Source organism: Balaenoptera ricei (assembly GCF_028023285.1).
Source record: "Balaenoptera ricei isolate mBalRic1 chromosome 4 unlocalized genomic scaffold, mBalRic1.hap2 SUPER_4_unloc_14, whole genome shotgun sequence".
In the NCBI taxonomy this organism is placed as follows: Eukaryota; Metazoa; Chordata; class Mammalia; order Artiodactyla; family Balaenopteridae; genus Balaenoptera; species Balaenoptera ricei.
The window spans coordinates 167,938-194,509 of NW_026777426.1; the positions used below are offsets into that span (position 1 = coordinate 167,938).

General features: G+C 44.3%; 1 long non-coding RNA gene across 1 annotated transcript in view; it reads left to right on the forward strand.

Annotated features, from left to right (window-relative positions):
* Positions 1-1,237: 1,237 nt before the first annotated feature.
* LOC132358180 (uncharacterized) overlaps positions 1,238-26,572 on the forward strand; it is a 456,965-nt gene continuing 431,630 nt past the window's right edge. Inside the window, exon 1 of the long non-coding RNA XR_009500469.1 lies at positions 1,238-1,270. This is a non-coding gene — a long non-coding RNA (uncharacterized LOC132358180). The remainder of the gene's footprint in view (positions 1,271-26,572) is intronic.

Below are 26,572 nucleotides of genomic sequence, written 5' to 3' on the forward strand. Positions count from 1 at the left end.
AGTAGGTCTTGTCTATTACATATTGGGTTTATGGAACGGTATCTGAGCTAATTTGAAACCCTTGTTTTATGTATCACCCCACCTCACCTTTCCCGTTAAGCAGCCATAGTGTGTTTTCTGCATGTGTGACTCTGTTCTGTTTTGTAATTCAGTTCAAGTGTAACGGTTTTTACATTCCCTCTATAAGTGATACATTATGAGAAGTGTCCTTTTCTGTGTGACTTATTTCACTTAGAATCGTCATACCTACATCCACTCATCATGCTGCTAGTAGCCTTATGACATTGATTTCATGGCTGAGTGATATTCCATTGTATATAAGGACCACAACTTCTTTATCCATTTTTCTCTTTCCTGGGATATTGAAGGTGGAATGAAGTGGAGGTCCTTGTCAAGAGAGCAGCCCTAAACTTTGGGGTGCTTGTGTCTTGCTGATTTTTAATTTTCCCAATGTATACCCCCATGAGTGGAAGTGCCCTATGCTCTCTAAGCTTTGCTTTTTAGACGTTTCAGGACTCACCGTACACTTCTCCAGAGTGGCTGTTGGCAATTTACATCACACCCATCAGTGTAGCACGGCTCCCATTTCTCCATGGCCTTTCCTGTATTTCTGGTTTTGACACTTTTTTCAGCATGGCCCTTTTAACCGATTGGAAGCGAGACTTCTTTGTAGCGCTGATTTGCCTTTCCAGGTTGCTTGGTTGGCCAAAAAGGGCGTATGCGTTTTTTCCTGAATATATTCAGGAAAAAACGCATACGCCCTTTTTGGCCAAGGGCATCATTGTCAACGTTTTGCCGCTTTTCATGTGCTTTAAAGGCGATTCGAATCTACCTCCTGAAATCTGTTTCCTGCAATTCTGCCTTGATTTCAAATCCTCTTCTTTGCCTTCCCTCAATATATTTGTGGACGAGAGTTATCATTTATAACTCTGCAGGTTTGTGAATTTCAGTGCCCTGAAGCTCCATTTTACAACTCGCTTTTTAGGGAGCTGGCCGCAAAAGCGCAGGATGGCTTCAGGCCCTGTTTTGGTTCCGGGGGGCAGGCTGAGCCTGTGGTTAATTCTTCTTCCTGATGGGAAAATAGAGTGACCTGTGCCTGTCCCTACACCAGGAGCTAGTCTCTCATTGGTTCCAAGTCTTCCCGTTCATCCTCAGGACAAATTGCAACCTGTACGGAACAGGAGGTTAAAGGTGCTGATGCTCCAAGTAGGGAGATTGCTAGTAAAGTGGCTGGAATAGCGAACCCGAGCACAAGGAGATGAGAAATGAGGTGCGTTTTAGAAACCTTTCCCCATCACACGGTGTACCATCTTCTGGGTTTCTCATGCATGTTTTCGATGTAGCAAGATGCCCTTGAACCTGGAGATTTGGGACCCATGCGATGGGTACCACGCAGTATTACTTTAATGGGTCTGCGTTTGCTCACCCAACCTCACCAAACCTCTCAGCCCCAAGAGTGTCCACCCTTATGTCTCATCCAGCTGTGGGTCTAGATATGGTCAATCCAGGTTGCATCACAGCCCCTGAACGCATTGTGTAAGAATTTCGCTCTCTTTCACTGTCTTTGTTTCATGGGTTTTTCGAAGTAATTTATTTTTATAATGGGGTTTAGCTGCTTTTCACTGCTGTGTTTATGCCACTTTACACCCACTTGACACACTAACAGAGAGATATCAATACATAGGTTTTAAGATTATTACTAGTCAGATATATTCTTGTGCAGTGAATAGGGCGTGTTGAGTCCAGTTCTCTGAGCAAGGAGTAGGTCTTGTCTATTACATATTGGGTTTATGGAACGGTATCTGAGCTAATTTGAAACCCTTGTTTTATGTATCACCCCACCTCACCTTTCCCGTTAAGCAGCCATAGTGTGTTTTCTGCATGTGTGACTCTGTTCTGTTTTGTAATTCAGTTCAAGTGTAACGGTTTTTACATTCCCTCTATAAGTGATACATTATGAGAAGTGTCCTTTTCTGTGTGACTTATTTCACTTAGAATCGTCGTACCTAAATCCACTCATCATGCTGCTACTAGCCTTATGACATTGATTTCATGGCTGAGTGATATTCCATTGTATATAAGGACCACAACTTCTTTATCCATTTTTCTCTTTCCTGGGATATTGAAGGTGGAATGAAGTGGAGGTCCTTGTCAAGAGAGCAGCCCTAAACTTTGGGGTGCTTGTGTCTTGCTGATTTTTAATTTTCCCAATGTATACCCCCATGAGTGGAAGTGCACTATGCTCTCTAAGCTGTGTTTTTTAGATATTTCAGGACACACCGTAGTCTTCTCCAGAGTGGCTGTTGGCAATTTACATCCCGCCCATCAGTGTAGCAAGGCTCCCATTTCTCCATGGCCTGTCCTGCATTTCTGGTTTTGACACTTTTTTCAGCATGGCCCTTTTAACCGATGGGAAGCGAGTCTTCTTTGTAGCGCTGATTTGCCTTTCCAGGTTGCTTGGTTGGCCAAAAAGGGCGTATGCGTTTTTTCCTGAATATATTCAGGAAAAAACGCATACGCCCTTTTTGGCCAAGGGCATCATTGTCAACGTTTTGCCGCTTTTCATGTGCTTTAAAGGCGATTCGAATCTACCTCCTGAAATCTGTTTCCTGCAATTCTGCCTTGATTTCAAATCCTCTTCTTTGCCTTCCCTCAATATATTTGTGGACGAGAGTTATCATTTATAACTCTGCAGGTTTGTGAATTGCAGTGCCCTGAAGCTCCATTTTACAACTCGCTTTTTAGGGAGCTGGCCGCCAAAGTGCAGGATGGCTTCAGGCCCTGTTCTGGTTCCGGGGGGCAGGCTGAGCCTGTGGTTAATTCTTCTTCCTGATGGGAAAATAGAGTGACCTGTGCCTGTCCCTACACCAAGAGCTAGTCTCTCATTGGTTCCAAGTCTTCCCGTTCATCCTCAGGACAAATTGCAACCTGTACGGAACAGGAGGTTAAAGGTGCTGATGCTCCAAGTAGGGAGATTGCTAGTAAAGTGGCTGGAATGGCGAACCCGAGCACAAGGAGATGAGAAATGAGGTGCGTTTTAGAAACCTTTCCCCATCACACGGTGTACCATCTTCAGGGTTTCTCATGCATGTTTTCGATGTAGGAAGATGCCCTTGAACCTGGAGATTTGGGACCCATGCGATGGGTACCACGCAGTATTACTTTAAAGGGTCTGCGTTTGCTCACCCAACATCACCAAACCTCTCAGCCCCAAGAGTGTCCACCCTTATGTCTCATCCAGCTGTGGGTCTAGATATGGTCAATCCAGGTTGCATCACAGCCCCTGAATGCATTGTGTAAGAATTTCGCTCTCTTTCACTGTCTTTGTTTCATGGGTTTTTCAAAGTAATTTATTTTTATAGTGGGGTTTAGCTGCTTTTCACTGCTGTGTTTATGCCGCTTTACACCCAATTGACACACTAACAGAGAGATATCAATACATAGGTTTTAAGATTATTACTAATCAGATATATTCTTGTGCGGTGAATAGGGCGTGTTGAGTCCAGTTCTCTGAGCAAGGAGTAGATCTTGTCTATTATATATTGGGTTTATGGAACGGTATCTGAGCTAATTTGAAACCCTTGTTTTATGTATCACCCCACCTCACCTTTCCCGTTAAGCAGCCATAGTGTGTTTTCTACATGTGTGACTCCGTTCTGTTTTGTAATTCAGTTCAAGTGTAACGGTTTTTACATTCCCTCTATCAGTGATACCTTATGAGAAGTGTCCTTTTCTGTGTGACTTATTTCACTTAGAATCGTCGTACCTAAATCCACTCATCATGCTGCTACTAGCCTTATGACATTGATTTCATGGCTGAGTGATATTCCATTGTATATAAGGACCACAACTCCTTTATCCATTTTTCTCTTTCCTGGGATATTGAAGGTGGAATGAAGTGGAGGTTCTTGTCAACAGAGCAGCCCTAAACTTTGGGGTGTTTGTGTCTTGCTGATTTTTAATTTTCCCAATTTATACCCCCATGAGTGGAAGTGCCCTATGCTCACTAAGCTGTGTTGTTTAGATGTTTCAGGACACACCGTACACTTCTCCAGAGTGGCTGTTGGCAATTTACATCCCGCCCATCAGTTTAGCAAGGCTCCCATTTCTCCATGGCCTGTCCTGCATTTCTGGTTTTGACACTTTTTTCAGCATGGCCCTTTTGACCGATGGGAAGCGAGTCTTCTTTGTAGCGCTGATTTGCCTTTCCAGGTTGCTTGGTTGGCCAAAAAGGGCGTATGCGTTTTTTCCTGAATATATTCAGGAAAAAACGCATACGCCCTTTTTGGCCAAGGGCATCATTGTCAACGTTTTGCCGCTTTTCATGTGCTTTAAAGGCGATTCGAATCTACCTCCTGAAATCTGTTTCCTGCAATTCTGCCTTGATTTCAAATCCTCTTCTTTGCCTTCCCTCAATATATTTGTGGACGAGAGTTATCATTTATAACTCTGCAGGTTTGTGAATTGCAGTGCCCTGAAGCTCCATTTTACAACTCGCTTTTTAGGGAGCTGGCCGCCAAAGCGCAGGATGGCTTCAGGCCCTGTTCTGGTTCCGGGGGGCAGGCTGAGCCTGTGGTTAATTCTTCTTCCTGATGGGAAAATAGAGTGACCTGTGCCTGTCCCTACACCAAGAGCTAGTCTCTCATTGGTTCCAAGTCTTCCCGTTCATCCTCAGGACAAATTGCAACCTGTACGGAACAGGAGGTTAAAGGTGCTGATGCTCCAAGTAGGGAGATTGCTAGTAAAGTGGCTGGAATGGCGAACCCGAGCACAAGGAGATGAGAAATGAGGTGCGTTTTAGAAACCTTTCCCCATCACACGGTGTACCATCTTCTGGGTTTCTCATGCATGTTTTCGATGTAGCAAGATGCCCTTGAACCTGGAAATTTGGGACCTATGCGATGGGTACCACGCAGTATTACTTTAAAGGGTCTGCGTTTGCTCACCCAACCTCACCAAACCTCTCAGCCCCAAGAGTGTCCACCCTTATGTCTCATCCAGCTGTGGGTCTAGATATGGCCAATCCAGTTTGCATCACAGCCCCTGAACCCATTGTGTAAGGATTTCGCTCTCTTTCACTGTCTTTGTTTCATGGGTTTTTCGAAGTAATTTATTTTTATAATGGGGTTTAGCTGCTTTTCACTGCTGTGTTTATGCCACTTTACACCCACTTGACCCACTAACAGAGAGATATCAATACATAGGTTTTAAGATTATTACTAGTCAGATATATTCTTGTGCGGTGAATAGGGCGTGTTGAGTCCAGTTCTCTGAGCAAGGAGTAGGTCTTGTCTATTACATATTGGGTTTATGGAACGGTATCTGAGCTAATTTGAAACCCTTGTTTTATGTATCACCCCACCTCACCTTTCCCGTTAAGCAGCCATAGTGTGTTTTCTGCATGTGTGACTCTGTTCTGTTTTGTAATTCAGTTCAAGTGTAACGGTTTTTACATTCCCTCTATAAGTGATACATTATGAGAAGTGTCCTTTTCTGTGTGACTTATTTCACTTAGAATCGTCATACCTACATCCACTCATCATGCTGCTAGTAGCCTTATGACATTGATTTCATGGCTGAGTGATATTCCATTGTATATAAGGACCACAACTTCTTTATCCATTTTTCTCTTTCCTGGGATATTGAAGGTGGAATGAAGTGGAGGTCCTTGTCAAGAGAGCAGCCCTAAACTTTGGGGTGCTTGTGTCTTGCTGATTTTTAATTTTCCCAATGTATACCCCCATGAGTGGAAGTGCCCTATGCTCTCTAAGCTTTGCTTTTTAGACGTTTCAGGACTCACCGTACACTTCTCCAGAGTGGCTGTTGGCAATTTACATCACACCCATCAGTGTAGCACGGCTCCCATTTCTCCATGGCCTTTCCTGTATTTCTGGTTTTGACACTTTTTTCAGCATGGCCCTTTTAACCGATTGGAAGCGAGACTTCTTTGTAGCGCTGATTTGCCTTTCCAGGTTGCTTGGTTGGCCAAAAAGGGCGTATGCGTTTTTTCCTGAATATATTCAGGAAAAAACGCATACGCCCTTTTTGGCCAAGGGCATCATTGTCAACGTTTTGCCGCTTTTCATGTGCTTTAAAGGCGATTCGAATCTACCTCCTGAAATCTGTTTCCTGCAATTCTGCCTTGATTTCAAATCCTCTTCTTTGCCTTCCCTCAATATATTTGTGGACGAGAGTTATCATTTATAACTCTGCAGGTTTGTGAATTTCAGTGCCCTGAAGCTCCATTTTACAACTCGCTTTTTAGGGAGCTGGCCGCAAAAGCGCAGGATGGCTTCAGGCCCTGTTTTGGTTCCGGGGGGCAGGCTGAGCCTGTGGTTAATTCTTCTTCCTGATGGGAAAATAGAGTGACCTGTGCCTGTCCCTACACCAGGAGCTAGTCTCTCATTGGTTCCAAGTCTTCCCGTTCATCCTCAGGACAAATTGCAACCTGTACGGAACAGGAGGTTAAAGGTGCTGATGCTCCAAGTAGGGAGATTGCTAGTAAAGTGGCTGGAATGGCGAACCCGAGCACAAGGAGATGAGAAATGAGGTGCGTTTTAGAAACCTTTCCCCATCACACGGTGTACCATCTTCAAGGTTTCTCATGCATGTTTTCGATGTAGGAAGATGCCCTTGAACCTGGAGATTTGGGACCCATGCGATGGGTACCACGCAGTATTACTTTAAAGGGTCTGCGTTTGCTCACCCAACCTCACCAAACCTCTCAGCCCCAAGAGTGTCCACCCTTATGTCTCATCCAGCTGTGGGTCTAGATATGGTCAATCCAGGTTGCATCACAGCCCCTGAACGCATTGTGTAATAATTTTGCTCTCTTTCACTGTCTTTGTTTCATGGGTTTTTCAAAGTAATTTATTTTTATAATGGGGTTTAGCTGCTTTTCACTGCTGTGTTTATGCTGCTTTACACCCACTTGACACACTAACAGAGAGATATCAATACATAGGTTTTAAGATTATTACTAGTCAGATATATTCTTGTGCGGTGAATAGGGCGTGTTGAGTCCAGTTCTCTGAGCAAGGAGTAGGTCTTGTCTATTACATATTGGGTTTATGGAACGGTATCTGAGCTAATTTGAAACCCTTGTTTTATGTATCACCCCACCTCACCTTTCCCGTTAAGCAGCCATAGTGTGTTTTCTGCATGTGTGACTCTGTTCTGTTTTGTAATTCAGTTCAAGTGTAACGGTTTTTACATTCCCTCTATCAGTGATACCTTATGAGAAGTGTCCTTTTCTGTGTGACTTATTTCACTTAGAATCGTCGTACCTAAATCCACTCATCATGCTGCTACTAGCCTTATGACATTGATTTCATGGCTGAGTGATATTCCATTGTAAATAAGGACCACAACTCCTTTATCCATTTTTCTCTTTCCTGGGATATTGAAGGTGGAATGAAGTGGAGGTCCTTGTCAACAGGGCAGCCCTAAACTTTGGGGTGCTTGTGTCTTGCTGATTTTTCATTTTCCCAATTTATACCCCCATGAGTGGAAGTGCCCTATGCTCACTAAGCTGTGTTGTTTAGATGTTTAAGGACACACCGTACACTTCTCCAGAGTGGCTGTTGGCAATTTACATCCCGCCCATCAGTGTAGCAAGGCTCCCATTTCTCCATGGCCTGTCCTGCATTTCTGGTTTTGACACTTTTTTCAGCATGGCCCTTTTGACCGATGGGAAGCGAGTCTTCTTTGTAGCGCTGATTTGCCTTTCCAGGTTGCTTGGTTGGCCAAAAAGGGCGTATGCGTTTTTTCCTGAATATATTCAGGAAAAAACGCATACGCCCTTTTTGGCCAAGGGCATCATTGTCAACGTTTTGCCGCTTTTCATGTGCTTTAAAGGCGATTCGAATCTACCTCCTGAAATCTGTTTCCTGCAATTCTGCCTTGATTTCAAATCCTCTTCTTTGCCTTCCCTCAATATATTTGTGGACGAGAGTTATCATTTATAACTCTGCAGGTTTGTGAATTGCAGTGCCCTGAAGCTCCATTTTACAACTCGCTTTTTAGGGAGCTGGCCGCCAAAGCGCAGGATGGCTTCAGGCCCTGTTCTGGTTCCGGGGGGCAGGCTGAGCCTGTGGTTAATTCTTCTTCCTGATGGGAAAATAGAGTGACCTGTGCCTGTCCCTACACCAAGAGCTAGTCTCTCATTGGTTCCAAGTCTTCCCGTTCATCCTCAGGACAAATTGCAACCTGTACGGAACAGGAGGTTAAAGGTGCTGATGCTCCAAGTAGGGAGATTGCTAGTAAAGTGGCTGGAATGGCGAACCCGAGCACAAGGAGATGAGAAATGAGGTGCGTTTTAGAAACCTTTCCCCATCACACGGTGTACCATCTTCTGTGTTTCTCATGCATGTTTTCGATGTAGCAAGATGACCTTGAACCTGGAAATTTGGGACCCATGCGATGGGTACCACGCAGTATTACTTTCAAGGGTCTGCGTTTGCTCACCCAACCTCACCAAACCTCTCAGCCCCAAGAGTGTCCACCCTTATGTCTCATCCAGCTGTGGGTCTAGATATGGTCAATCCAGGTTGCATCACAGCCCCTGAACGCATTGTGTAAGAATTTCGCTCTCTTTCACTGTCTTTGTTTCATGGGTTTTTCGAAGTAATTTATTTTTATAATGGGGTTTAGCTGCTTTTCACTGCTGTGTTTATGCCACTTTACACCCACTTGACACACTAACAGAGAGATATCAATACATAGGTTTTAAGATTATTACTAGTCAGATATATTCTTGTGCAGTGAATAGGGCGTGTTGAGTCCAGTTCTCTGAGCAAGGAGTAGGTCTTGTCTATTACATATTGGGTTTATGGAACGGTATCTGAGCTAATTTGAAACCCTTGTTTTATGTATCACCCCACCTCACCTTTCCCGTTAAGCAGCCATAGTGTGTTTTCTGCATGTGTGACTCTGTTCTGTTTTGTAATTCAGTTCAAGTGTAACGGTTTTTACATTCCCTCTATAAGTGATACATTATGAGAAGTGTCCTTTTCTGTGTGACTTATTTCACTTAGAATCGTCGTACCTAAATCCACTCATCATGCTGCTACTAGCCTTATGACATTGATTTCATGGCTGAGTGATATTCCATTGTATATAAGGACCACAACTTCTTTATCCATTTTTCTCTTTCCTGGGATATTGAAGGTGGAATGAAGTGGAGGTCCTTGTCAAGAGAGCAGCCCTAAACTTTGGGGTGCTTGTGTCTTGCTGATTTTTAATTTTCCCAATGTATACCCCCATGAGTGGAAGTGCACTATGCTCTCTAAGCTTTGCTTTTTAGACGTTTCAGGACTCACAGTACACTTCTCCAGAGTGGCTGTTGGCAATTTACATCCCACCCATCAGTGTAGCAGGGCTCCCATTTCTCCATGGCCTTTCCTGTATTTCTGGTTTTGACACTTTTTTCAGCATGGCCCTTTTGACCGATGGGAAGCGAGTCTTCTTTGTAGCGCTGATTTGCCTTTCCAGGTTGCTTGGTTGGCCAAAAAGGGCGTATGCGTTTTTTCCTGAATATATTCAGGAAAAAACGCATACGTCCTTTTTGGCCAAGGGCATCATTGTCAACGTTTTGCCGCTTTTCATGTGCTTTAAAGGCGATTCGAATCTACCTCCTGAAATCTGTTTCCTGCAATTCTGCCTTGATTTCAAATCCTCTTCTTTGCCTTCCCTCAATATATTTGTGGACGAGAGTTATCATTTATAACTCTGCAGGTTTGTGAATTGCAGTGCCCTGAACCTCCATTTTACAACTCGCCTTTTTGGGAGATGGCCGCAAACCGCAGGGTGGCTTCAGGCCCTGTTCTGGTTCCGGGGGGCAGGATGAGCCTGTGGTTAATTCTTCTTCCTGATGGGAAAATAGAGTGACCTCTGCATGTCCCAACACCAAGAGCTAGTCTCTCATTGGTTCCATGTCTTCCCGTTCATCCTCAGGACAAATTGCAACCTGTACGGAACAGGAGGTTAAAGGTGCTGATGCTCCAAGTAGGGAGATTGCTAGTAAAGTGGCTGGAATGGCGAACCCGAGCACAAGGAGATGAGAAATGAGGTGCGTTTTAGAAACCTTTCCCCATCACACGGTGTACCATCTTCTGTGTTTCTCATGCATGTTTTCGATGTAGCAAGATGACCTTGAACCTGGAAATTTGGGACCCATGCGATGGGTACCACGCAGTATTACTTTCAAGGGTCTGCGTTTGCTCACCCAACCTCACCAAACCTCTCAGCCCCAAGAGTGTCCACCCTTATGTCTCATCCAGCTGTGGGTCTAGATATGGTCAATCCAGGTTGCATCACAGCCCCTGAACGCATTGTGTAAGAATTTCGCTCTCTTTCACTGTCTTTGTTTCATGGGTTTTTCGAAGTAATTTATTTTTATAATGGGGTTTAGCTGCTTTTCACTGCTGTGTTTATGCCACTTTACACCCACTTGACACACTAACAGAGAGATATCAATACATAGGTTTTAAGATTATTACTAGTCAGATATATTCTTGTGCAGTGAATAGGGCGTGTTGAGTCCAGTTCTCTGAGCAAGGAGTAGGTCTTGTCTATTACATATTGGGTTTATGGAACGGTATCTGAGCTAATTTGAAACCCTTGTTTTATGTATCACCCCACCTCACCTTTCCCGTTAAGCAGCCATAGTGTGTTTTCTGCATGTGTGACTCTGTTCTGTTTTGTAATTCAGTTCAAGTGTAACGGTTTTTACATTCCCTCTATAAGTGATACATTATGAGAAGTGTCCTTTTCTGTGTGACTTATTTCACTTAGAATCGTCATACCTACATCCACTCATCATGCTGCTAGTAGCCTTATGACATTGATTTCATGGCTGAGTGATATTCCATTGTATATAAGGACCACAACTTCTTTATCCATTTTTCTCTTTCCTGGGATATTGAAGGTGGAATGAAGTGGAGGTCCTTGTCAAGAGAGCAGCCCTAAACTTTGGGGTGCTTGTGTCTTGCTGATTTTTAATTTTCCCAATGTATACCCCCATGAGTGGAAGTGCCCTATGCTCTCTAAGCTTTGCTTTTTAGACGTTTCAGGACTCACCGTACACTTCTCCAGAGTGGCTGTTGGCAATTTACATCACACCCATCAGTGTAGCACGGCTCCCATTTCTCCATGGCCTTTCCTGTATTTCTGGTTTTGACACTTTTTTCAGCATGGCCCTTTTAACCGATTGGAAGCGAGACTTCTTTGTAGCGCTGATTTGCCTTTCCAGGTTGCTTGGTTGGCCAAAAAGGGCGTATGCGTTTTTTCCTGAATATATTCAGGAAAAAACGCATACGCCCTTTTTGGCCAAGGGCATCATTGTCAACGTTTTGCCGCTTTTCATGTGCTTTAAAGGCGATTCGAATCTACCTCCTGAAATCTGTTTCCTGCAATTCTGCCTTGATTTCAAATCCTCTTCTTTGCCTTCCCTCAATATATTTGTGGACGAGAGTTATCATTTATAACTCTGCAGGTTTGTGAATTTCAGTGCCCTGAAGCTCCATTTTACAACTCGCTTTTTAGGGAGCTGGCCGCAAAAGCGCAGGATGGCTTCAGGCCCTGTTTTGGTTCCGGGGGGCAGGCTGAGCCTGTGGTTAATTCTTCTTCCTGATGGGAAAATAGAGTGACCTGTGCCTGTCCCTACACCAGGAGCTAGTCTCTCATTGGTTCCAAGTCTTCCCGTTCATCCTCAGGACAAATTGCAACCTGTACGGAACAGGAGGTTAAAGGTGCTGATGCTCCAAGTAGGGAGATTGCTAGTAAAGTGGCTGGAATGGCGAACCCGAGCACAAGGAGATGAGAAATGAGGTGCGTTTTAGAAACCTTTCCCCATCACACGGTGTACCATCTTCAAGGTTTCTCATGCATGTTTTCGATGTAGGAAGATGCCCTTGAACCTGGAGATTTGGGACCCATGCGATGGGTACCACGCAGTATTACTTTAAAGGGTCTGCGTTTGCTCACCCAACCTCACCAAACCTCTCAGCCCCAAGAGTGTCCACCCTTATGTCTCATCCAGCTGTGGGTCTAGATATGGTCAATCCAGGTTGCATCACAGCCCCTGAACGCATTGTGTAATAATTTTGCTCTCTTTCACTGTCTTTGTTTCATGGGTTTTTCAAAGTAATTTATTTTTATAATGGGGTTTAGCTGCTTTTCACTGCTGTGTTTATGCTGCTTTACACCCACTTGACACACTAACAGAGAGATATCAATACATAGGTTTTAAGATTATTACTAGTCAGATATATTCTTGTGCGGTGAATAGGGCGTGTTGAGTCCAGTTCTCTGAGCAAGGAGTAGGTCTTGTCTATTACATATTGGGTTTATGGAACGGTATCTGAGCTAATTTGAAACCCTTGTTTTATGTATCACCCCACCTCACCTTTCCCGTTAAGCAGCCATAGTGTGTTTTCTGCATGTGTGACTCTGTTCTGTTTTGTAATTCAGTTCAAGTGTAACGGTTTTTACATTCCCTCTATCAGTGATACCTTATGAGAAGTGTCCTTTTCTGTGTGACTTATTTCACTTAGAATCGTCGTACCTAAATCCACTCATCATGCTGCTACTAGCCTTATGACATTGATTTCATGGCTGAGTGATATTCCATTGTAAATAAGGACCACAACTCCTTTATCCATTTTTCTCTTTCCTGGGATATTGAAGGTGGAATGAAGTGGAGGTCCTTGTCAACAGGGCAGCCCTAAACTTTGGGGTGCTTGTGTCTTGCTGATTTTTAATTTTCCCAATTTATACCCCCATGAGTGGAAGTGCCCTATGCTCACTAAGCTGTGTTGTTTAGATGTTTAAGGACACACCGTACACTTCTCCAGAGTGGCTGTTGGCAATTTACATCCCGCCCATCAGTGTAGCAAGGCTCCCATTTCTCCATGGCCTGTCCTGCATTTCTGGTTTTGACACTTTTTTCAGCATGGCCCTTTTGACCGATGGGAAGCGAGTCTTCTTTGTAGCGCTGATTTGCCTTTCCAGGTTGCTTGGTTGGCCAAAAAGGGCGTATGCGTTTTTTCCTGAATATATTCAGGAAAAAACGCATACGCCCTTTTTGGCCAAGGGCATCATTGTCAACGTTTTGCCGCTTTTCATGTGCTTTAAAGGCGATTCGAATCTACCTCCTGAAATCTGTTTCCTGCAATTCTGCCTTGATTTCAAATCCTCTTCTTTGCCTTCCCTCAATATATTTGTGGACGAGAGTTATCATTTATAACTCTGCAGGTTTGTGAATTGCAGTGCCCTGAAGCTCCATTTTACAACTCGCTTTTTAGGGAGCTGGCCGCCAAAGCGCAGGATGGCTTCAGGCCCTGTTCTGGTTCCGGGGGGCAGGCTGAGCCTGTGGTTAATTCTTCTTCCTGATGGGAAAATAGAGTGACCTGTGCCTGTCCCTACACCAAGAGCTAGTCTCTCATTGGTTCCAAGTCTTCCCGTTCATCCTCAGGACAAATTGCAACCTGTACGGAACAGGAGGTTAAAGGTGCTGATGCTCCAAGTAGGGAGATTGCTAGTAAAGTGGCTGGAATGGCGAACCCGAGCACAAGGAGATGAGAAATGAGGTGCGTTTTAGAAACCTTTCCCCATCACACGGTGTACCATCTTCTGTGTTTCTCATGCATGTTTTCGATGTAGCAAGATGACCTTGAACCTGGAAATTTGGGACCCATGCGATGGGTACCACGCAGTATTACTTTCAAGGGTCTGCGTTTGCTCACCCAACCTCACCAAACCTCTCAGCCCCAAGAGTGTCCACCCTTATGTCTCATCCAGCTGTGGGTCTAGATATGGTCAATCCAGGTTGCATCACAGCCCCTGAACGCATTGTGTAAGAATTTCGCTCTCTTTCACTGTCTTTGTTTCATGGGTTTTTCGAAGTAATTTATTTTTATAATGGGGTTTAGCTGCTTTTCACTGCTGTGTTTATGCCACTTTACACCCACTTGACACACTAACAGAGAGATATCAATACATAGGTTTTAAGATTATTACTAGTCAGATATATTCTTGTGCAGTGAATAGGGCGTGTTGAGTCCAGTTCTCTGAGCAAGGAGTAGGTCTTGTCTATTACATATTGGGTTTATGGAACGGTATCTGAGCTAATTTGAAACCCTTGTTTTATGTATCACCCCACCTCACCTTTCCCGTTAAGCAGCCATAGTGTGTTTTCTGCATGTGTGACTCTGTTCTGTTTTGTAATTCAGTTCAAGTGTAACGGTTTTTACATTCCCTCTATAAGTGATACATTATGAGAAGTGTCCTTTTCTGTGTGACTTATTTCACTTAGAATCGTCGTACCTAAATCCACTCATCATGCTGCTACTAGCCTTATGACATTGATTTCATGGCTGAGTGATATTCCATTGTATATAAGGACCACAACTTCTTTATCCATTTTTCTCTTTCCTGGGATATTGAAGGTGGAATGAAGTGGAGGTCCTTGTCAAGAGAGCAGCCCTAAACTTTGGGGTGCTTGTGTCTTGCTGATTTTTAATTTTCCCAATGTATACCCCCATGAGTGGAAGTGCACTATGCTCTCTAAGCTTTGCTTTTTAGACGTTTCAGGACTCACAGTACACTTCTCCAGAGTGGCTGTTGGCAATTTACATCCCACCCATCAGTGTAGCAGGGCTCCCATTTCTCCATGGCCTTTCCTGTATTTCTGGTTTTGACACTTTTTTCAGCATGGCCCTTTTGACCGATGGGAAGCGAGTCTTCTTTGTAGCGCTGATTTGCCTTTCCAGGTTGCTTGGTTGGCCAAAAAGGGCGTATGCGTTTTTTCCTGAATATATTCAGGAAAAAACGCATACGTCCTTTTTGGCCAAGGGCATCATTGTCAACGTTTTGCCGCTTTTCATGTGCTTTAAAGGCGATTCGAATCTACCTCCTGAAATCTGTTTCCTGCAATTCTGCCTTGATTTCAAATCCTCTTCTTTGCCTTCCCTCAATATATTTGTGGACGAGAGTTATCATTTATAACTCTGCAGGTTTGTGAATTGCAGTGCCCTGAACCTCCATTTTACAACTCGCCTTTTTGGGAGATGGCCGCAAACCGCAGGGTGGCTTCAGGCCCTGTTCTGGTTCCGGGGGGCAGGATGAGCCTGTGGTTAATTCTTCTTCCTGATGGGAAAATAGAGTGACCTCTGCATGTCCCAACACCAAGAGCTAGTCTCTCATTGGTTCCATGTCTTCCCGTTCATCCTCAGGACAAATTGCAACCTGTACGGAACAGGAGGTTAAAGGTGCTGATGCTCCAAGTAGGGAGATTGCTAGTAAAGTGGCTGGAATGGCGAACCCGAGCACAAGGAGATGAGAAATGAGGTGCGTTTTAGAAACCTTTCCCCATCACACGGTGTACCATCTTCTGTGTTTCTCATGCATGTTTTCGATGTAGCAAGATGACCTTGAACCTGGAAATTTGGGACCCATGCGATGGGTACCACGCAGTATTACTTTCAAGGGTCTGCGTTTGCTCACCCAACCTCACCAAACCTCTCAGCCCCAAGAGTGTCCACCCTTATGTCTCATCCAGCTGTGGGTCTAGATATGGTCAATCCAGGTTGCATCACAGCCCCTGAACGCATTGTGTAAGAATTTCGCTCTCTTTCACTGTCTTTGTTTCATGGGTTTTTCGAAGTAATTTATTTTTATAATGGGGTTTAGCTGCTTTTCACTGCTGTGTTTATGCCACTTTACACCCACTTGACACACTAACAGAGAGATATCAATACATAGGTTTTAAGATTATTACTAGTCAGATATATTCTTGTGCAGTGAATAGGGCGTGTTGAGTCCAGTTCTCTGAGCAAGGAGTAGGTCTTGTCTATTACATATTGGGTTTATGGAACGGTATCTGAGCTAATTTGAAACCCTTGTTTTATGTATCACCCCACCTCACCTTTCCCGTTAAGCAGCCATAGTGTGTTTTCTGCATGTGTGACTCTGTTCTGTTTTGTAATTCAGTTCAAGTGTAACGGTTTTTACATTCCCTCTATAAGTGATACATTATGAGAAGTGTCCTTTTCTGTGTGACTTATTTCACTTAGAATCGTCGTACCTAAATCCACTCATCATGCTGCTACTAGCCTTATGACATTGATTTCATGGCTGAGTGATATTCCATTGTATATAAGGACCACAACTTCTTTATCCATTTTTCTCTTTCCTGGGATATTGAAGGTGGAATGAAGTGGAGGTCCTTGTCAAGAGAGCAGCCCTAAACTTTGGGGTGCTTGTGTCTTGCTGATTTTTAATTTTCCCAATGTATACCCCCATGAGTGGAAGTGCACTATGCTCTCTAAGCTTTGCTTTTTAGACGTTTCAGGACTCACAGTACACTTCTCCAGAGTGGCTGTTGGCAATTTACATCCCACCCATCAGTGTAGCAGGGCTCCCATTTCTCCATGGCCTTTCCTGTATTTCTGGTTTTGACACTTTTTTCAGCATGGCCCTTTTGACCGATGGGAAGCGAGTCTTCTTTGTAGCGCTGATTTGCCTTTCCAGGTTGCTTGGTTGGCCAAAAAGGGCGTATGCGTTTTTTCCTGAATATATTCAGGAAAAAACGCATACGTCCTTTTTGGCCAAGGGCATCATTGTCAACGTTTTGCCGCTTTTCATGTGCTTTAAAGGCGATTCGAATCTACCTCCTGAAATCTGTTTCCTGCAATTCTGCCTTGATTTCAAATCCTCTTCTTTGCCTTCCCTCAATATATTTGTGGACGAGAGTTATCATTTATAACTCTGCAGGTTTGTGAATTGCAGTGCCCTGAAGCTCCATTTTACAACTCGCTTTTTTGGGAGCTGGCCGCAAAAGCACTAGATGGCTTCAGGCCCTGTTCTGGTTCCGGGGGGCAGGATGAGCCTGTGGTTAATTCTTCTTCCTGATGGGAAAATAGAGTGACCTCTGCATGTCCCAACACCAAGAGCTAGTCTCTCATTGGTTCCATGTCTTCCCGTTCATCCTCAGGACAAATTGCAACCTGTACGGAACAGGAGGTTAAAGGTGCTGATGCTCCAAGTAGGGAGATTGCTAGTAAAGTGGCTGGAATGGCGAACCCGAGCACAAGGAGATGAGAAATGAGGTGCGTTTTAGAAACCTTTCCCCATCACACGGTGTACCATCTTCAAGGTTTCTCATGCATGTTTTCGATGTAGGAAGATGCCCTTGAACCTGGAGATTTGGGACCCATGCGATGGGTACCACGCAGTATTACTTTAAAGGGTCTGCGTTTGCTCACCCAACCTCACCAAACCTCTCAGCCCCAAGAGTGTCCACCCTTATGTCTCCTCCAGCTGTGGGTCTAGATATGGTCAATCCAGGTTGCATCACAGCCCCTGAACGCCTTGTGTAAGAATTTCGCTCTCTTTCACTGTCTTTGTTTCATGGGTTTTTCGAAGTAATTTATTTTTATAATGGGGTTTAGCTGCTTTTCATTGCTGTGTTTATGCCGCTTTACACCCACTTGACACACTAAGAGAGAGATATCAATACATAGGTTTTAAGATTATTACTAGTCAGATATATTCTTGTGCGGTGAATAGGGCGTGTTGAGTCCAGTTCTCTGAGCAAGGAGTAGGTCTTGTCTATTACATATTGGGTTTATGGAACGGTATCTGAGCTAATTTGAAACCCTTGTTTTATGTATCACCCCACCTCACCTTTCCCGTTAAGCAGCCATAGTGTGTTTTCTGCATGTGTGACTCCGTTCTGTTTTGTAATTCAGTTCAAGTGTAACGGTTTTTACATTCCCTCTATCAGTGATACCTTATGAGAAGTGTCCTTTTCTGTGTGACTTATTTCACTTAGAATCGTCGTACCTAAATCCACTCATCATGCTGCTACTAGCCTTATGACATTGATTTCATGGCTGAGTGATATTCCATTGTACATAAGGACCACAACTCCTTTATCCATTTTTCTCTTTCCTGGGATATTGAAGGTGGAATGAAGTTGAGGTCCTTGTCAACAGAGCAGCCCTAAACTTTGGGGTGCTTGTGTCTTGCTGATTTTTCATTTTCCCAATTTATACCCCCATGAGTGGAAGTGCCCTATGCTCTCTAAGCTGTGTTGTTTAGATATTTCAGGACACACCGTAGTCTTCTCCAGAGTGGCTGTTGGCAATTTACATCCCGCCCATCAGTGTAGCAAGGCTCCCATTTCTCCATGGCCTGTCCTGCATTTCTGGTTTTGACACTTTTTTCAGCATGGCCCTTTTAACCGATGGGAAGCGAGTCTTCTTTATAGCGCTGATTTGCCTTTCCAGGTTGCTTGGTTGGCCAAAAAGGGCGTATGCGTTTTTTCCTGAATATATTCAGGAAAAAACGCATACGCCCTTTTTGGCCAAGGGCATCATTGTCAACGTTTTGCAGCTTTTCATGTGCTTTAAAGGCGATTCGAATCTACCTCCTGAAATCTGTTTCCTGCAATTCTGCCTTGATTTCATATCCTCTTCTTTGCCTTCCCTCAATATATTTGTGGACGAGAGTTATCATTTATAACTCTGCAGGTTTGTGAATTGCAGTGCCCTGAAGCTCCATTTTACAACTCGCTTTTTAGGGAGCTGGCCGCCAAAGCGCAGGATGGCTTCAGGCCCTGTTCTGGTTCCGGGGGGCAGGCTGAGCCTGTGGTTAATTCTTCTTCCTGATGGGAAAATAGAGTGACCTGTGCCTGTCCCTACACCAAGAGCTAGTCTCTCATTGGTTCCAAGTCTTCCCGTTCATCCTCAGGACAAATTGCAACCTGTACGGAACAGGAGGTTAAAGGTGCTGATGCTCCAAGTAGGGAGATTGCTAGTAAAGTGGCTGGAATGGCGAACCCGAGCACAAGGAGATGAGAAATGAGGTGCGTTTTAGAAACCTTTCCCCATCACACGGTGTACCATCTTCAGGGTTTCTCATGCATGTTTTCGATGTAGGAAGATGCCCTTGAACCTGGAGATTTGGGACCCATGCGATGGGTACCACGCAGTATTACTTTAAAGGGTCTGCGTTTGCTCACCCAACCTCACCAAACCTCTCAGCCCCAAGAGTGTCCACCCTTATGTCTCATCCAGCTGTGGGTCTAGATATGGTCAATCCAGGTTGCATCACAGCCCCTGAATGCATTGTGTAAGAATTTCGCTCTCTTTCACTGTCTTTGTTTCATGGGTTTTTCAAAGTAATTTATTTTTATACTGGGGTTTAGCTGCTTTTCACTGCTGTGTTTATGCCGCTTTACACCCAATTGACACACTAACAGAGAGATATCAATACATAGGTTTTAAGATTATTACTAGTCACATATATTCTTGTGCGGTGAATAGGGCGTGTTGAGTCCAGTTCTCTGAGCAAGGAGTAGATCTTGTCTATTACATATTGGGTTTATGGAACGGTATCTGATCTAATTTGAAACCCTTGTTTTATGTATCACCCCACCTCACCTTTCCCGTTAAGCAGCCATAGTGTGTTTTCTGCATGTGTGACTCCGTTCTGTTTTGTAATTCAGTTCAAGTGTAACGGTTTTTACATTCCCTCTATCAGTGATACCTTATGAGAAGTGTCCTTTTCTGTGTGACTTATTTCACTTAGAATCGTCGTACCTAAATCCACTTATCATGCTGCTACTAGCCTTATGACATTGATTTCATGGCTGAGTGATATTCCATTGTACATAAGGACCACAACTCCTTTATCCATTTTTCTCTTTCCTGGGATATTGAAGGTGGAATGAAGTGGAGGTCCTTGTCAACAGAGCAGCCCTAAACTTTCGGGTGCTTGTGTCTTGCTGATTTTTAATTTTCCCAATGTATACCCCCATGAGTGGAAGTGCCCTATGCTCTCTAAGCTGTGTTTTTTAGATGTTTCAGGACACACCGTACTCTTCTCCAGAGTGGCTGTTGGCAATTTACATCCCGCCCATCAGTGTAGCAAGGCTCCCATTTCTCCATGGCCTGTCCTGCATTTCTGGTTTTGACACTTTTTTCAGCATGGCCCTTTTAACCGATTGGAAGCGAGACTTCTTTGTAGCGCTGATTTGCCTTTCCAGGTTGCTTGGTTGGCCAAAAAGGGCGTATGCGTTTTTTCTTGAAAATATTCAGGAAAAAAGGCATACGCCCTTTTTGGCCAAGGGCATCATTGTCAACGTTTTGCCGCTTTTCATGTGCTTTAAAGGCGATTCGAATCTACCTCCTGAAATTTGTTTCCTGCAATTCTGCCTTGATTTCAAATCCTCTTCTTTGCCTTCCCTTAATATATTTGTGGACGAGAGTTATCATTTATAACTCTGCAGGTTTGTGAATTGCAGTGCCCTGAACCTCCATTTTACAACTCGCCTTTTTGGGAGATGGCCGCAAACCGCAGGGTGGCTTCAGGCCCTGTTCTGGTTCCGGGGGGCAGGATGAGCCTGTGGTTAATTCTTCTTCCTGATGGGAAAATAGAGTGACCTCTGCATGTCCCAACACCAAGAGCTAGTCTCTCATTGGTTCCAAGTCTTCCCGTTCATCCTCAGGACAAATTGCAACCTGTACGGAACAGGAGGTTAAAGGTGCTGATGCTCCAAGTAGGGAGATTGCTAGTAAAGTGGCTGGAATGGCGAACCCGAGCACAAGGAGATGAGAAATGAGGTGCGTTTTAGAAACCTTTCCCCATCACACGGTGTACCATCTTCTGGGTTTCTCATGCATGTTTTCGATGTAGCAAGATGCCCTTGAACCTGGAGATTTGGGACCCATGCGATGGGTACCACGCAGTATTACTTTAATGGGTCTGCGTTTGCTCACCCAACCTCACCAAACCTCTCAGCCCCAAGAGTGTCCACCCATATGTCTCATCCAGCTGTGGGTCTAGATATGGTCAATCCAGGTTGCATCACAGCCCCTGAACGCATTGTGTAAGAATTTCGCTCTCTTTCACTGTCTTTGTTTCATGGGTTTTTCAAAGTAATTTATTTTTATAATGGGGTTTAGCTGCTTTTCATTGCTGTGTTTATGCCGCTTAACACCCACTTGACACACTAACAGAGAGATATCAATACATAGGTTTTAAGATTATTACTAGTCAGATATATTCTTGTGCGGTGAATAGGGCGTGTTGAGTCCAGTTCTCTGAGCAAGGAGTAGGTCTTGTCTATTACATATTGGGTTTATGGAACGGTATCTGAGCTAATTTGAAACCCTTGTTTTATGTATCACCCCACCTCACCTTTCCCGTTAAGCAGCCATAGTGTGTTTTCTGCATGTGTGACTCCGTTCTGTTTTGTAATTCAGTTCAAGTGTAACGGTTTTTACATTCCCTCTATCAGTGATACCTTATGAGAAGTGTCCTTTTCTGTGTGACTTATTTCACTTAGAATCGTCGTACCTAAATCCACTCATCATGCTGCTACTAGCCTTATGACATTGATTTCATGGCTGAGTGATATTCCATTGTACATAAGGACCACAACTCCTTTATCCATTTTTCTCTTTCCTGGGATATTGAAGGTGGAATGAAGTGGAGGTCCTTGTCAACAGAGCAGCCCTAAACTTTGGGGTGCTTGTGTCTTGCTGATTTTTCATTTTCCCAATTTATACCCCCATGAGTGGAAGTGCCCTATGCTCTCTAAGCTGTGTTGTTTAGATATTTCAGGACACACCGTAGTCTTCTCCAGAGTGGCTGTTGGCAATTTACATCCCGCCCATCAGTGTAGCAAGGCTCCCATTTCTCCATGGCCTGTCCTGCATTTCTGGTTTTGACACTTTTTTCAGCATGGCCCTTTTAACCGATGGGAAGCGAGTCTTCTTTGTAGCGCTGATTTGCCTTTCCAGGTTGCTTGGTTGGCCAAAAAGGGCGTATGCGTTTTTTCCTGAATATATTCAGGAAAAAACGCATACGCCCTTTTTGGCCAAGGGCATCATTGTCAACGTTTTGCCGCTTTTCATGTGCTTTAAAGGCGATTCGAATCTACCTCCTGAAATTTGTTTCCTGCAATTCTGCCTTGATTTCTTTTTTTTTTTTTTTTTTTTTTTTTTTTTTTTTTTTTTTTTAAATTTTATTTATTTATTTTTAGCTGTGTTGGGTCTTCGCTTCTGTGGGAGGGCCTCCTCTAGTTGCAGAGAGCGGGGGCCACTCCTCATCGCGGTGCACGGGCCTCTCACTATCGCGGCCTCTCTTGTTGTGGAGCACAGGCTCCAGACGCGCAGGCTCAGTAGTTGTGGCTCACGGGCCCAGCTGCTCCGCGGCATGTGGGATCTTCCCAGACCAGGGCTCGAACCCGTGTCCCCTGCATTGGCAGGCAGATTCTCAACCACTGCGCCACCAGGGAAGCCCCTGCCTTGATTTCAAATCCTCTTCTTTGCCTTCCCTCAATATATTTGTGGACGAGAGTTATCATTTATAACTCTGCAGGTTTGTGAATTGCAGTGCCCTGAAGCTCCATTTTACAACTCGCTTTTTAGGGAGCTGGCCGCCAAAGCGCAGGATGGCTTCAGGCCCTGTTCTGGTTCCGGGGGGCAGGCTGAGCCTGTGGTTAATTCTTCTTCCTGATGGGAAAATAGAGTGACCTGTGCCTGTCCCTACACCAAGAGCTAGTCTCTCATTGGTTCCAAGTCTTCCCGTTCATCCTCAGGACAAATTGCAACCTGTACGGAACAGGAGGTTAAAGGTGCTGATGCTCCAAGTAGGGAGATTGCTAGTAAAGTGGCTGGAATGGCGAACCCGAGCACAAGGAGATGAGAAATGAGGTGCGTTTTAGAAACCTTTCCCCATCACACGGTGTACCATCTTCAGGGTTTCTCATGCATGTTTTCGATGTAGGAAGATGCCCTTGAACCTGGAGATTTGGGACCCATGCGATGGGTACCACGCAGTATTACTTTAAAGGGTCTGCGTTTGCTCACCCAACCTCACCAAACCTCTCAGCCCCAAGAGTGTCCACCCTTATGTCTCATCCAGCTGTGGGTCTAGATATGGTCAATCCAGGTTGCATCACAGCCCCTGAATGCATTGTGTAAGAATTTCGCTCTCTTTCACTGTCTTTGTTTCATGGGTTTTTCAAAGTAATTTATTTTTATACTGGGGTTTAGCTGCTTTTCACTGCTGTGTTTATGCCGCTTTACACCCAATTGACACACTAACAGAGAGATATCAATACATAGGTTTTAAGATTATTACTAGTCACATATATTCTTGTGCGGTGAATAGGGCGTGTTGAGTCCAGTTCTCTGAGCAAGGAGTAGGTCTTGTCTATTACATATTGGGTTTATGGAACGGTATCTGAGCTAATTTGAAACCCTTGTTTTATGTATCACCCCACCTCACCTTTCCCGTTAAGCAGCCATAGTGTGTTTTCTGCATGTGTGACTCCGTTCTGTTTTGTAATTCAGTTCAAGTGTAACGGTTTTTACATTCCCTCTATCAGTGATACCTTATGAGAAGTGTCCTTTTCTGTGTGACTTATTTCACTTAGAATCGTCGTACCTAAATCCACTTATCATGCTGCTACTAGCCTTATGACATTGATTTCATGGCTGAGTGATATTCCATTGTACATAAGGACCACAACTCCTTTATCCATTTTTCTCTTTCCTGGGATATTGAAGGTGGAATGAAGTGGAGGTCCTTGTCAACAGAGCAGCCCTAAACTTTCGGGTGCTTGTGTCTTGCTGATTTTTAATTTTCCCAATGTATACCCCCATGAGTGGAAGTGCCCTATGCTCTCTAAGCTGTGTTTTTTAGATGTTTCAGGACACACCGTACTCTTCTCCAGAGTGGCTGTTGGCAATTTACATCCCGCCCATCAGTGTAGCAAGGCTCCCATTTCTCCATGGCCTGTCCTGCATTTCTGGTTTTGACACTTTTTTCAGCATGGCCCTTTTAACCGATTGGAAGCGAGACTTCTTTGTAGCGCTGATTTGCCTTTCCAGGTTGCTTGGTTGGCCAAAAAGGGCGTATGCGTTTTTTCCTGAATATATTCAGGAAAAAACGCATACGCCCTTTTTGGCCAAGGGCATCATTGTCAACGTTTTGCCGCTTTTCATGTGCTTTAAAGGCGATTCGAATCTACCTCCTGAAATTTGTTTCCTGCAATTCTGCCTTGATTTCAAATCCTCTTCTTTGCCTTCCCTCAATATATTTGTGGACGAGAGTTATCATTTATAACTCTGCAGGTTTGTGAATTGCAGTGCCCTGAACCTCCATTTTACAACTCGTCTTTTTGGGAGATGGCCGCAAACCGCAGGGTGGCTTCAGGCCCTGTTCTGGTTCCGGGGGGCAGGATGAGCCTGTGGTTAATTCTTCTTCCTGATGGGAAAATAGAGTGACCTCTGCATGTCCCAACACCAAGAGCTAGTCTCTCATTGGTTCCATGTCTTCCCGTTCATCCTCAGGACAAATTGCAACCTGTACGGAACAGGAGGTTAAAGGTGCTGATGCTCCAAGTAGGGAGATTGCTAGTAAAGTGGCTGGAATGGCGAACCCGAGCACAAGGAGATGAGAAATGAGGTGCGTTTTAGAAACCTTTCCCCATCACACGGTGTACCATCTTCAGGGTTTCTCATGCATGTTTTCGATGTAGGAAGATGCCCTTGAACCTGGAGATTTGGGACCCATGCGATGGGTACCACGCAGTATTACTTTAAAGGGTCTGCGTTTGCTCACCCAAACTCACCAAACCTCTCAGCCCCAAGAGTGTCCACCCTTATGTCTCATCCAGCTGTGGGTCTAGATATGGTCAATCCAGGTTGCATCACAGCCCCTGAATGCATTGTGTAAGAATTTCGCTCTCTTTCACTGTCTTTGTTTCATGGGTTTTTCAAAGTAATTTATTTTTATACTGGGGTTTAGCTGCTTTTCACTGCTGTGTTTATGCCGTTTTACACCCAATTGACACACTAACAGAGAGATATCAATACATAGGTTTTAAAATTATTACTAGTCAGATATATTCTTGTGCGGTGAATAGGGCGTGTTGAGTCCAGTTCTCTGAGCAAGGAGTAGATCTTGTCTATTACATATTGGGTTTATGGAACGGTATCTGAGCTAATTTGAAACCCTTGTTTTATGTATCACCCCACCTCACCTTTCCCGTTAAGCAGCCATAGTGTGTTTTCTGCATGTGTGACTCCGTTCTGTTTTGTAATTCAGTTCAAGTGTAACGGTTTTTACATTCCCTCTATCAGTGATACCTTATGAGAAGTGTCCTTTTCTGTGTGACTTATTTCACTTAGAATCGTCGTACCTAAATCCACTCATCATGCTGCTACTAGCCTTATGACATTGATTTCATGGCTGAGTGATATTCCATTGTACATAAGGACCACAACTTCTTTATCCATTTTTCTCTTTCCTGGGATATTGAAGGTGGAATGAAGTGGAGGTCCTTGTCAGCAGAGCAGCCCTAATCTTTGGGGTGCTTGTGTCTTGCTGATTTTTCATTTTCCCAATTTATACCCCCATGAGTGGAAGTGCCCTATGCTCTGTAAGCTGTGTTTTTTAGATATTTCAGGACACACCGTAGTCTTCTCCAGAGTGGCTGTTGGCAATTTACATCCCGCCCATCAGTGTAGCAAGGCTCCCATTTCTCCATGGCCTGTCCTGCATTTCTGGTTTTGACACTTTTTTCAGCATGGCCCTTTTAACCGATGGGAAGCGAGTCTTCTTTGTAGCGCTGATTTGCCTTTCCAGGTTGCTTGGTTGGCCAAAAAGGGCGTATGCGTTTTTTCCTGAATATATTCAGGAAAAAACGCATACGCCCTTTTTGGCCAAGGGCATCATTGTCAACGTTTTGCCGCTTTTCATGTGCTTTAAAGGCGATTCGAATCTACCTCCTGAAATCTGTTTCCTGCAATTCTGCCTTGATTTCAAATCCTCTTCTTTGCCTTCCCTCAATATATTTGTGGACGAGAGTTATCATTTATAACTCTGCAGGTTTGTGAATTGCAGTGCCCTGAAGCTCCATTTTACAACTCGCTTTTTAGGGAGCTGGCCGCCAAAGTGCAGGATGGCTTCAGGCCCTGTTCTGGTTCCGGGGGGCAGGCTGAGCCTGTGGTTAATTCTTCTTCCTGATGGGAAAATAGAGTGACCTGTGCCTGTCCCTACACCAAGAGCTAGTCTCTCATTGGTTCCAAGTCTTCCCGTTCATCCTCAGGACAAATTGCAACCTGTACGGAACAGGAGGTTAAAGGTGCTGATGCTCCAAGTAGGGAGATTGCTAGTAAAGTGGCTGGAATGGCGAACCCGAGCACAAGGAGATGAGAAATGAGGTGCGTTTTAGAAACCTTTCCCCATCACACGGTGTACCATCTTCAGGGTTTCTCATGCATGTTTTCGATGTAGGAAGATGCCCTTGAACCTGGAGATTTGGGACCCATGCGATGGGTACCACGCAGTATTACTTTAAAGGGTCTGCGTTTGCTCACCCAACATCACCAAACCTCTCAGCCCCAAGAGTGTCCACCCTTATGTCTCATCCAGCTGTGGGTCTAGATATGGTCAATCCAGGTTGCATCACAGCCCCTGAATGCATTGTGTAAGAATTTCGCTCTCTTTCACTGTCTTTGTTTCATGGGTTTTTCAAAGTAATTTATTTTTA